Source organism: Aotus nancymaae, unplaced genomic scaffold (assembly GCF_030222135.1).
Source record: "Aotus nancymaae isolate 86718 unplaced genomic scaffold, 86718_ANA_hifiasm-v0.15.2.pri h1tg000029l, whole genome shotgun sequence".
Lineage (NCBI taxonomy): Eukaryota > Metazoa > Chordata > Mammalia > Primates > Aotidae > Aotus > Aotus nancymaae.
Genome location: NW_026988442.1, coordinates 62,542,253 through 62,555,487, shown reverse-complemented (window position 1 = coordinate 62,555,487; position 13,235 = coordinate 62,542,253). Strand labels below are relative to the sequence as shown.

Here is a 13,235-nt window from a genome sequence, read left to right as displayed (position 1 = left end):
GGCTTGGCCAAAATCCTACCACTAATTGGTGGTTGACAATTCAGCAAACAGCATGATGAGAGTTTAGATAAAAGTGGGAAACAAGTAAAGATCTCAACATCTTTCCTTTCCACCCACACCTTACAAGGAAAAAGTTACCTCCTATATTTCCTCATCTCAGTCGCCTTGCTTGGACTCATATTGCCCGAACTTTCACTTGCCTACTCAAAGCTTAGATTCATTCATTAATGAGCATGTTTTTCCCCTCAGGGAAGCCTTTTAACAGTGATCTTCTAAAGCTGAATCAATGACTTGCCAAAGGCGTGACTTTGAAGGTGGGAGTGGCAGAAATCTGGGTGATAATTTAAGGCAGATGGATGTTTGTCCTTCTCAAATTTCTTTGTTTATTTTAGGGATTTCTCTGATAGGACAGGAATCATATAGGATCAAAAAGCTTTTTAAAAAACAATTATGAAGTAGATGATGCTATCTTTACTAAAAGTCCTATTTAGCTCCTTCTTCTCTGCCCACTCTTCCTTTCCATTTTCCATGTTCAATCTTATTCCATGCAGTGCTTTTCCAGCTGAGATCTGAAACCCACGTGCAATGCCAGAACTGCCCAGAAGCTATAGGAAATGAATTTGCTCTCTTGTCTACAAGATGTCTTATAGACACTACAGCACTGTACCTTTCTTGAATTTGCATGTCCTAGCTGAAAACTGACTCCTCTAGCAAAGAACTCTCCTATATAGTTCCCAATTGAGAAGAAAGTACCACTGTAGCCAGTACCTGTCTTTATAATGCTATTCTAGTCTATGAAATGCAGTGCTCTTCATTCAGGAAGTTGAGCCACCAAATAGCTTTGGTTAGAAAAAATTTTTTTGTACCATGTTGATTTTTGCTTGCCTGGTTCACCTTTACCAAAGAATAACAACACTGGGAAAAGGAAGAGTTGAACCCTGAGTTGTTTATCAGGATTGTGGGGAGGTGATGCTGATGTAGCCACTTCTCACCTGGTGCTCCTTAAAACAACATTTTAAGCCAGTTGTCTGTGATTCTAATCTATGGCAATGAACAGAAAGAACATTGGCCATTAGAGATTAAACAGATACGGCCTTGTCTATTTCTCTGTTTAAAAAGCACCAGCCCTAACTATGCACATTTTTCCCTTCCACAATGCTGTATGGGAGACCATTGATGAAAGAGTTTTTCAGTAGCATAGATGAACATTGTACATCTTTATACATAGTATGTTTGCTATATTGTCTTCTGGTTTACCCTATTAAGATAAGGCTCAAACACATTAAACATATGCTATATGCATAACTAGGTAGACACCACATGACCTAGAGAGAAAGAATATCATTAAAGTAATAAAGAAATTACAGATGAATAATTAAATACGTGTGATGAAATGGGGAATGATTATTTTCTTCCTCGAACTTTTCTGATTTAAAAAAATTGCAATTTCTTACTGATATGGTTTGGGTGTTGTTTCCTGTCCAAATCTCATGTTGAAATTTAATTCCAAGTGTTAAAGATGGGGCCTGGTATTTGGGTTGTGGAGGCAGATCCTTCATAAATGGCTTTGTGCCCTTGCCAGGGTAAAGGCAAAAATGTCATACCTAACTTTCCAAAGTCCTAGGTCATGGGAAACTCAGGGCTTAGAGTCTGTTTTGTGAATACCCTCAATACCTAAAGGGTATTCCAAAGACACAGTGGCAGGGTAGAGTCTCTAAGAAGAATGTGTACAGCTTGTGGAATTCATTTGTTCTTCCTGGACATCCAGGGACCAAAATTAGGTGACAGTTTGTCACATAATGTAAAATCTATCCCTTTCATCTAAACCAATCTGCTATGGTTTGTGACTCCTCCAAAATTCAGGTGTGGTCAATGTGATACTATTAAGAGATGGGACTTTCAAGAGGTAGTTATGCATGAGGGCTCCTTCTTCACAAATGGGAGTAAGGCCCTTATAGAAGAGGCTTCTTCACATGGCCTTAACTCACTTGCTCTTCTGCCTTCCCCTATGTGAGGACACAGCAACAAGGTGCCATCTTAGAAGCAGAGAGACTATGCCATCACCAGATGGTGCCTTGATCTTGGACTTCCCAGCCTCAGAAATGTGAAAAATAAATTTTTGTTTTATATAAATTTCCCACTCCCAGGTTTTTTGTTATAGTAGTACAAACAGTCTAAGATGCAATCCTTTGTGATTCCCCTCAGATCTTTACAGCTTTTCTCTATGAAAGGTATTATTCTATTCAGCACATTGAGGGCTTACTCTATGCAAAACAATATGTTCATGCTGGCATCCATGAGAAATAAGACTAGAAATACATGTAACAAAAAAGAGTGTATAGAATGTAACAAAGAATATGTCAGTACAAAATACAGGTATACATAAAAGAGCAAAATTTACACTGATGAGGGAATCAGGAGAAAGGGTATCTTTGGGGAAGCTGCATTGAACTAGGCTTTGAAGGATGAAAGCATTGTCAATTGGAGAATAATGGATGGAAGGACACCCCGACCAAGGACGCACCTGACTGAGAACACGTCGCAACTGCTGCAGAAGTTTTTGTGAATTCACTCAGTTAGGTGATCGGGACTCTGAATTAAAAGAACTCAATAAAAGAAAATTCTCCTATGAAGTTATACATAAAAGAATAACCATGTACTTATAATACCATTCCTTTGATCTTCCATGAAAAGCCACTATATAAACACAGAATATTACTTTTATTGAAGCCAGTATTTTTAAGTGGCAATATTTTTAGAACACTTGAATTTTTTTCTCCAAGATTGAAAATTTCTAAGAAATTAAATGTATTTCGCATGGAAAGTCAAAGAACAGTGAAGATCTATATAGAAAGAAAACATATTCTGCAGGCAGGGATGTGCTACATCTTTTAAATTATTTATTAGAGGTCTCACGTTCTTAGAAGCCAAGAATTCTAGAATGTTTATTTTAGTCTAAATACCAATATTATACCACACTTTCAGTTAATCAAAGCAATTTTATTAATCAGCATTAATGGGTAGTTTTAAATGTCAAAAAATATATGTTGGTCCCTACTCATCTGGGAATTTAATTAGTGCAGCCTCTTGATGTTTATAGTTGAAGCAAATGATGCACAGACAGTGGGTGACCAACTGGCTAAAGGTCAGCCAGCTAGTTAATGGTATAGCCAGTTAAACTGGAGGAAACTAAATAACTTGCCCAAGGTCACACAGGTAGCAACTAGTCGAGGCAGAATTACACAACAGGAGAGCCCAGACCTCCAGCCTTCCCTCTACATTGCCTCTCTGCCAGTGGAAAATTAACATAATCTCTCACAAGCAGGTAGAGTCTTGTGTATGAAAAACCATGCAAGTAAAAGTAGAGGGTAATAAATGCTGTTACTGTAAGTGCAAGTAAATGTATACATTATCTAAAGTTCTGTAACAGCATAAAAGAACTAGTATTTCTAGATGTCTTGATAGAAACTTAAGTAATGTGGACATTTGGGCTAATACGTTATACTATGTGGTACTAAAAATTGTGCTTAAAATAACCTTTATTCTTCCTGCTTTTTTAGGGCATAAAAATATTAAATATTTTTTGAAAATATTCACCCAAAATCCTAACTGCATTGTTAATCATCTGGAATGCTTAAATGTACTTATTTTGATAGTTCAAGTAGCAATAATGATTTCAAAAAAAAAAAAAAGGTAGAAATAGGACAATCCTGGGTTTATGATTCCTAGGTCTATGACCGAGAACCAGTTACAACTGTGGCAACAGTTTTTGCGAATTCATTCGGGTAGGTGATCAGAAATCTGAATTAAAAGAATTCAATAAAAAGTCTAGCAAAAGATGAAGATTTTACACCCAGTAACATTCATTTTGCCTAACAATCCCTTATATGGTAATTACTCATGCATACACCTAAACACTTTTGAACCTATTTTTCATTTTACTCTGCATCCTCTTGTCCAGAGAATAAGGATGAGCAGGTGGGAATGCAGAACAGGAGGCAGGGGTATTACATTGTCTGACCTTATTGCTTTCTGTCTAAAATCCCTTGTTTTCAGATATCAACAGATGTGTTCTAGTTCTAGTTTTTAATTTTTGTGAAAAATAATCCAAATTCACTCTACTTGTAACTGTGCATGAAAACTAGACTTCCGGTATCTGTCTAGCTGTTTTATTGTTGCAACCTGATAAGGGTAAAAACGTCATAGTAACAAGTTACAGCTATGACTATAATTGGTAGACTGGGAGAAAACTAAAATTAGCTGATGGTACATCATGCTTGGGGCTTCCCTGGGGGCCAAGATTCTGGAAACTGGGCACATTCCCTATGAGACCCTGGAAGTTTTGTCTTTGGAGTTACAAGAGATATTAGCTCCTAGGGGAATGAGGCTTCTAAGCCAGGATGGCTCCAACACCTGTCCAATATTGATCTCATCTCTTCACACCTGAGCTGTGGACTGTTTCAAGAACTCCCTCAAAGAGAAGCACCTGATGGCAACCAGGAGTTTCTGTCCTATGGCCTTCTGGTTATAGGTAGCCTATGGGTTGGTCTATTTAGTCTTGGAGTCAGATTAAAAAAGAATGTCTAGTAGGCAGTGGTCTTCATAATGCATACACAAGGGTCCTATCCCTTGAGCCTTTATCTTCCTAGCCAGAGTTCTTCTCTTTACATTCTGTCATCAGAGAAATAGTTACTTCCCCCAAGCCCTCACTCAAAATACTGGGCACTGACTTAACCATGTTATTACCCTTATCTTATTCTTCCCTATCTGTCATTCTTGAAAATGACAATAGGGTTGCATGCTGTAACATATATACCAGACTTTACGTAAGAACAAGATAAAATTTTCTGTTCTTCTGCTAAGACTCCTTCTCACAATACCAGGGATATTACTGAATAATTTAACTACAGTGCCTTATTAAGTTAATATTGGAGAACAATCTACAATGACCCCTAGATCCCTTCTGGGGATCAGGTGTTAATATTTGTCTTAGTCTATCCGGCTGCTATAATACAACACCGTAGCCTGGGTAATTTATAAATAACAGAATTTAACGCTCACAATCCAAGATCACAATGCCAGCAGATCTGATGTCTGGTGAGGGCTCATTCTCTGCCTCATGGTTGGCACCTTGTTGCTGTTTCCTCACATGGCAGAAGAGACAAGGGAGCTCCTTTCAACCTTTTTTATAAAGGCATTAATCCCACTCATAAGGGCTCTGTCCAAAAGGGCCCACCTCTTAACACTATTACATTGGGGATTAGGTTCCAACACAGAATTTTGGGGGTATGCCAATATTCAGACCACAGTAATATTCAATCATTATTATTTAATAGTTTATGGTATAAACTAGTCTTTAAAAGATTCTAGCTTATCAAGAAGGGCCAGTCAAAAAATAAAAGATGCTGACATTGTTGCAGAGAAAAGAGAACTCTTATATACTGCTGGTGGGATTGTAAATTAGATCAGCCATTGTAAAAAGCAGTTTGGCAATTTGTCAAAGAGTTTAAAACAGAATTACCACTTGACCCAGCAATCTCATTACTGGGTATATACTCAAAGGAATACAAATTGTTCTACATACAGACACGTGAATGTGTATGTTCATTGCAACACTAACCATAATAGCAAAGACATGGAATCAACATAAATGGACAGTAAACTGGATTTTTAAAATGTGGTACATATACACCATGGAATACTATGCAGCCATAAAAAAGAATGAGATCACATACTTTGCAGCAACATGGATGAAGCTGGAGACCATTATCCTAAGTGAACTAATCCAAGAACAGAAAACCTAATACCACATGCTCTTACCTATAAGTGGGAGCTAAACATTGAGAACACATGGGCACAAAGAAGGGAACAACAAACACTGGGGCCTACTTCAGGGTAAAGGGTGGGAGGAGTGTAAGGAATGAAAAATTACCTATTGGGTATTATGCCTATTACCTGCGTGAGGAAATAATCTGTACCCCAAACCCCTGTGACATGCAATTTGCCCACATAACAAACCTGTGTATGTACCCCTGAACCTAAAATAAAAGGTTTTTTAAAAGGGGGTCAGAGCTAACTGGGATCATATATACTGGTGTCCACAGTGGGAGAAAATGATGATGAACCCAAAGCCTGAAAGAGAGATAAAATCCAGAGCCAAGGTAAGAAACAAAACACCAGCCCCAAAACACAAAACAAACTGAAATGAGAGATGGATGCAAGTGGCAGGAGCTGGATCAAAACTCAAGAATAAGCCAGAGGATCCCAGATGACCAGCACAAACCACTTTTGTGGCCCAGGGGTCATATGATACAAAGGCTGCCAGGATAACTTAAACAGCATGATTACACTAAGAATTGAGTGAATCATATGACCTCAGAGGATGCAATGGGCCCTGAGAACTCTTCTTATTTCAAATTTCTATAAGCCTATCAGAGCTTTCAATCCTTTCACTCAATTCAAAACATTGAAAAGTATTTACTGGTAGAGTCTTCTGTGCTACACTCCAAGGCAAGCACTACATAGAAAGAAAAGAAACAGATTTGGTGCCTGCCCTCATGGCACTTATAGTCTAGAAAGGAATCAGCAATGCTTCTACAACTTGGTTCTTTGTATCCTAATAGTTATGGCAAAAATAGTATCTTTTTACATTTCCTAGTTCTGTTTTAAAAAGCACAGGTGTTAATCTTCAACCACATTTTTTCATAACACCAAGTACAAAAAAAAAAAGTTATTTCAAAAATCTGCCCTTTTTACAGGGGGATTTCAGAGGGGGAGAAAAAGGCAAAATTTTCAACTACCTATTTTCAGAAGACATAGAAATGATAATCAAATGAGCCCTTCTTTATATTAAGACTACATGAAACCTGAGGTTGTAATACTGAATCTCATTTTCATAATGTTTTTTCTTATAAGAACAATATGTGTTTAATGTAGAAAATGTGGAGAACACAGGTAAAAGAAGATAATAAAAATCACTTCCAATCCCATAATACTTAGAGATAGCCACTGTTAATATTTTGATGTATTTCTTTACACATAGATAAGTGAACAAATAGAGATGATTTATTTATATAAACTTATTCAACCATCTATATTTAAAAAATAGCATCACATTAATACAGAGTTTTATATCCCACCCTTTTTCTAATATTGACTTTAACTTGGTGGACACATGTTATTTTAGAGAGCTGAGAGACTATTAGCCAGTTATGTTTTCTGCTGATAGGAACAGAATTTAAAACTATCTCCTATAAATGTTCTTGGAATTGCTTTTTCCAAGTACACTTATCTTCAATCTTCCATTTTGACTTTAATCTTCTATTATTTTTCTTCCTATTTAGATTGTCTTTTAAGTTATTTCTATAGCTCAACTTTAGCAGCTTGGTTTTTACTTACCACAAGAACTGCATATCACCCATAAGCATTTATAAAAGTGTCAAATTAGACCATCCCCAATCTACTTCCTGGAGGAGGCTATCTGTCCATTCAGAGACATACCTATGGATCTCCATTTTTTGTTCCTTGTTTCCTTAGCCAATTTCCCATTCATAACAAAAGGTCATGAATGAGGAGAGAACTGGAATCAGAAACCTAGTTAGGCTTTTTGAAACACTAAAATACATTTTCTGCTACACTTTAGCAACAAACATACAGTCATGTATCACTTAACAATGGGGATATGTTCTGAGAAAGCCATCATTAGGTGATTCTGTCACTGTGTGAACATCACAGAGTGTATTTACACAAGCCTAGATGTACAGCTTACTACACACCTGAGTCATACGGTATAGCCTTTGTTCCTAGGCTACAAACCTGTGCAGTATGTTACCGTACTAAATACTATAGGCAACCGTAACACAAAAGTAAGTATTTGTATATCTAAACATAGAAAAGGTACCATAAAAATATGGTATAAAAGAAAAAAGATTTACCTATATAGGGCACTTACCATGAATAGAGCTTGCAGGACTGTAAGTTGCTCTGGGTGAGTGAGTGGGGAGTGAGTGAGTGGCAAGTGAATGTGAAGGCTGAGGACATTACTGTAGACCGCTACAGATTTTATAAATACTATGCTTAGGCTACCCTAGATTTATTTAAATTTTTTTTTTCTTCAATGTTAAATTAACCTTAGTTTACTGTAACTTTTTTATTTTACAAAGGTTTATATGTTTTAACTTTTTGGTTCCTTTGTAATCACACTTAGCTTAAAACACAAACACATTGTATGAAAATATTTTCCTCAAATCCTTATTCTGTAAGCTTTTTTCTACTAAATAAAAACATGTTTTAAACTTTTTTGTTAAAAACTAAGATATAAACGCACACATTGGCCTGGGCCTCCTTAGGGTCAGGATCATCCATATCACTGCCTTCCACCTCCACACCTTGTCCCACTGGAAGGGCTTCACAGGCAATAACACGTATGGAGCTGACATCTCCTATGATAACAATGCCTTCTTCTGGAATATTTCCTGAAGGACCTGCCTGACGCTGTTTACAGTTAGTGCTTTATTTTTTAAATGTAAGTAGGAATAATCTGTAAGATAATGATGAATTGCATATTAACAGCAAATACATAAAACAGTAACATAGGTGTTTAATATTCTCAAGTATTTTGTACTGTACATAATTATATGTGCTATACTCTTATAAGACTGGTAACACAGTAAGTGTGTTTACATAAGCATTACCACAGGTGAGTAATGCATTGTGCTATGACATCACCACGGCTAAGATGTCACTAAGTGATAGGAATTTTTCAGCTCCATTATACTCATATGGGACCACCATCATATAAGCAGTGCATTCTTGACTCAAACATTGTTATGAGGTATGTGACTGTATTTTCCTTCTTTAACTCTAATATGTCAATCCCCCTTTTCTTCAGAAAAAAAAATCGTTACTTGCTGTAATCTGTGTTTACTTTGAATATCCATCTCCCAGTTGTCCACAGGGGCAAGGGTCTGGTTTCTAGGCCCCCAGTCCTTCCAGAAACCCTTCACCTGACTGGATACCCCAAGGACACCAGTCAATGCCCCAGAAATACCCCAGATTGCTATCACTTACACACCAAGCTTCTTCAATATATTTTAGGTGAAGGCCATCTAGTCTTGGTGATTTATCTGTAACTAGTCTGCTGATTAGGTCTGGAATATCCTCAGCACTTGCCACTTCTTGATCTATTACCTCCAATGTGTGTATTCCTTGAAAAAGCCTGGTTGTAGGAATATTACTCAGCAAAAACAGAAGCAAAGAATTCATTTACATTCTGTTTTATCTCTTTTTATCTCCCAGTCCATGTTTGGTATGATGAAAGCCAAGTAGTTCCACAACCTTTATTGCACAGTATTTAAGAGACTTTCATTATTATTTTGGAAATCCATTGCAAGGATTTTTTTTTCTTAACAAATTCACTTTTGGCTACCGCATTTCTAGTATGCCTGGGATCTGTCACCCTTCATGAGGTCAATTTAATAAACTGATCCTTCAAATTTTCCTTATTTATTACATGTATGCAAGTAAGCTTTCTTGAATTTCTTTTCTTTACTTTCCCTATGTGTTTTCCTTATGTGTTTAGTGTTTTACAGAGCTTGGGTACAAGAATTGTTTTTCTTAGCAACATTTGGGTTCCCATAAGGTATTTCATATGCTCCCCACTTTCTTATGGGTAAATTAAGTATTTCTTTTCATTTCTTCTTTAACATATCAGCACTGAATTCCCTTTTAGAGACTGATTATACTCTTGATGTCTTTCTTTGTAGTCCCCTCTTCTATTAGAATACTTAATTGAATTGAAATGCATATCATTCATCATTACATGGTGCAATCTGTGTTACATCTGTTAAGCACTCTAAACATTTCCTGAAAGAATGTATGATACCAACAGCTAACAACAATGGAGCATTTGGTAGGTGTCAGACCCCATTCTAAGCATTTTAAATGCATTGTGTCATTAGATGTCAGGCACCAGACGGTAAACTTCATTGGCAAGGAGTTTGCACATGTATCCCTAGCATCTAGAGCAGAGCAGGTACATACTAGGCAATCACTAAATATTTGCTGCATGAATACATTTTAAAAACTGCATGAGGTAGGTACATTATTCATGCTTTACACATAAGAAAATTAAAGCGCAGAGAAGTTCAATCATTTTTTGAAGTCCCACAGTTAGTATATGTAAGACAACACTTGAATCCAAAGCCCATATACTTAACCAAGACTTATTACTAGTAAGCTTGACACTTAATCACATTATTGCAAATGAAATTAATCCCATTAATAAATACTATGCAATGACACAAGTAAATATTGTAAGCAATCATTTTCCAAGAAAAGATTTGCAAATGATGAGCCCTTAAAAATAATCAATAGGCAGATTCTGTACACTTCTTATTCCTAGCTTTGCAAGTAAAAATATGATTTCTCTTTAACCAATGTCTTCTGCTACATTTGTACACTAGTCAATGAGGATTTCAGGACTTTGGATAAGTGGGTGCTTTTTTTGTTTCCAGAGTAGTTCTGAATTTATTTAAGTCATCTGTTTTGTCAGTTCTTTTAAAAATAAGAATAGCACTAATGAGATAGTCATGTATTATTTCCCTTGTTAATTGTCTACAGAGCTTATGAGGAGTGTGTTTATAAAATAGGAGACTTACATATTTCTCACACATCTCTCTTACTGTTACTTGGCTTTTCTGAAACACTACCATTAGGACATCATCTTTTAGGGTTTTGATTATGTGTACCTTTAACAACTCATTAGCAAAAATAATGTATCTCTTTGAAAAGGGTAGTTCTTTAAAACCATTCTTAACTTTCACCTTAAATCTTTATCAGCACTCACCTTAGTAAGAACTAAGTGATATTTAGCAAAGAGCAAAGCCTTTTGGGCATGGTTCATAATGGTCCCTCAAGCTATGGGTTGAACAGTAAAAAGAGGTGCAGAAATCAGAAGTAGGTAAACAACAAATAAGTAGGTAAACACCAAAAAGGAAGGAAGGAAGGGAAGAAGTGAGGAAGGAAAGAATTTGAAAAACACTTGACTTTGAACTCTGCTATTGACCTTGGAAAAGTCAATCTTTGAAAGCCTCAGTTGCTTCACCTGTGAAATGGGGATGATAAAGATATGATTTCCTCAGACACTTTAATAGTAGATTTCAATGTGCCATATAAACTACCCAGTATGATACAACACATGGTATGTTTATTTACTTGATATTATTTGCCTATAATCAGCCCCATTTATGCATTATGTATTATAAACGTTCACCTTATGAAGACTGTCAATAGCTTCAGAGTGTAGCCTCACGAATTGTATGTCTTCTTTGGTCTGGAAGCATTTCCATTATTTTTAACCCAAGGAACCAATTCACAATTTTTAACAAGCTTTGTGTGCCTACAAGCTCAGAAAGCTTACTGTGTGCTCTCAGGACTAGAGTTCTAGAAACCTTTGTTTAAACAAGGAAGCCTCTTTTAAGTCCTGTTTCAGTCTGGTGCCTTTGGTCGAGGTGGAAACTAAAATTGAAAACAGATAGATGTTTTACATTTAGATGGGTTTAACATAAATGTGCATTAAACCATTTCATGGACGATTGCACAAATATCTTTTGCAAACTTGGTGCACGTGAGCACATATACAGTAACCATTAATGTCTTCTAGAGAAATAAAGTGCAGATCCAAAATTTTAAACAGCTAGCTCTAGTTCCTCTCATTCGAAAGAAAATGTAATGGCTTTAAGGGAATTGCTCTAATAATATCATGGCATCTGCAATGGCTGGCCAGAGCAGAGCAGAACAGAGTGTATGTCACCGCAAGTCAATTTAACAAGAAATAAGCTTCTCCCTGGAGAATATAAACTCCCTTGCCTCCCACAAAGAAAATTGAATTTTGGAGGTCACACCTTGGGTAGGTTACTGGAGAGAGAAGCTTAACATTCTTTTTGTCATATGCTCTGGGAGGTCAATGCTGTTCTTCCAGTAAGTCACTACCAAAGACCCTCTTCCAGCCCCTCCAATTCTCTCCCCCCACTCCATGATAACAAGTCTTTGGAGTCCTCTAGGAAATGGGACGTGATTATGACGCTTGAAAATGCCAAGGACCACACCGAAGGCAATCATGCTCAAACACCAAGTTTTGAACCCTGCAGTGAGGAGCAGAGTAGATAATGGGGCAGGGAAGGGGATTGGAGGAGGGCAGAAATGGTGAGGTTATGGTGGGGGTCAGAGTGAGTCAGACCGTCAGATAGCGAGCTTTAGGTTGTAACTGAATGCTTAGCCAAATGTGAATAAATCGAACTGCTGTTACCAAAGAGAAAAACAGGTCGCCAAGTCAAGCCCATGCCAAGTCCCAACTCTGTGGGTGGATAGTCTCTTCCCCGGGTCTTCGGGGTGGGTCGTTGAAAGGCCTAGCGTGGTCTTGCAGCGGCGGGGAGGTACCCCCAGCGCACTGCACCTCCCTCAGAGGCTCCGGGTGGGCGCAGCCAAGCCACCGCCCCCGCCCCCCGCCCCGTAGCAACATGTGGGGTGCTGCTAGTCCACCGCCTAGCAACTCCCTCCAGCTGGAGTTCCTGGTGGACGCACACTGGGCCGTGGGAAGGTGGTGAATTACTCCTGGGAAAGGTTCCTCCAGCCTTGAACTTGGCAGCTCCTGACCTTTCCATCCCACCCTCCGCGCGCCAGCCCAACACACACGAGCACACACGCCCCTCTGGACCCGTCCAGGCTGCGCGCGGGGCTCTCTGCCCACTCGTAGCAAAACGCCGGAGGCCGGGACTCCAGTTCCTCTGGCCCCAGGGGGCTGCCCTAGCACTGGGTAGTTCCAGCGACTCAGGGCACTCCCTGGCTTGGCCAGGCCCCGCCTGAGCCGGGGCCGCTGGCACCAACCCCCTGTTCTTTTGTGCCCTCCCGGGAAGCCCGCCTCTACTCACCCGGGCTGCGCGCGGATTCCGGCCGCCAGCTGCAGCCCGCTGCCCCATCCCACGAACACTGCGGCGCCCCCAGAGTGTGCAATGCGAAGCCCCGCCAGCGCGCGGCCGGAGCCCGGGAGCTCAGGGAGGGAGCGAGGGGGAGGGAGCGGGGGAGGGAGCGGGGGAGAGGCGGGGGGCGGTGGGGGGCGCGCGCGCCACTCCCACTCGCGCCGGGCACTGGCCGCCTCCCGCAGCCGCGGCCGGCCTGGCCTCGAGGGCCGCGGGACCAATCAGCGCGCGCGGGGGGAGCGGAGCCCTCCGCGGGGC

General features: G+C 39.3%; 1 protein-coding gene across 1 annotated transcript in view; it reads right to left on the bottom strand.

Annotated features, from left to right (window-relative positions):
• Positions 1 to 12,973, bottom strand: part of LYPD6 (LY6/PLAUR domain containing 6) — a 154,864-nt gene extending 141,891 nt beyond the window's left edge. The window contains exon 1 of the mRNA XM_012457084.3: positions 12,930 to 12,973. The gene's annotated coding sequence lies outside the window, so the exon portion shown is untranslated. The remainder of the gene's footprint in view (positions 1 to 12,929) is intronic.
• Between the last annotated feature and the right edge of the window lie 262 nt (positions 12,974 to 13,235).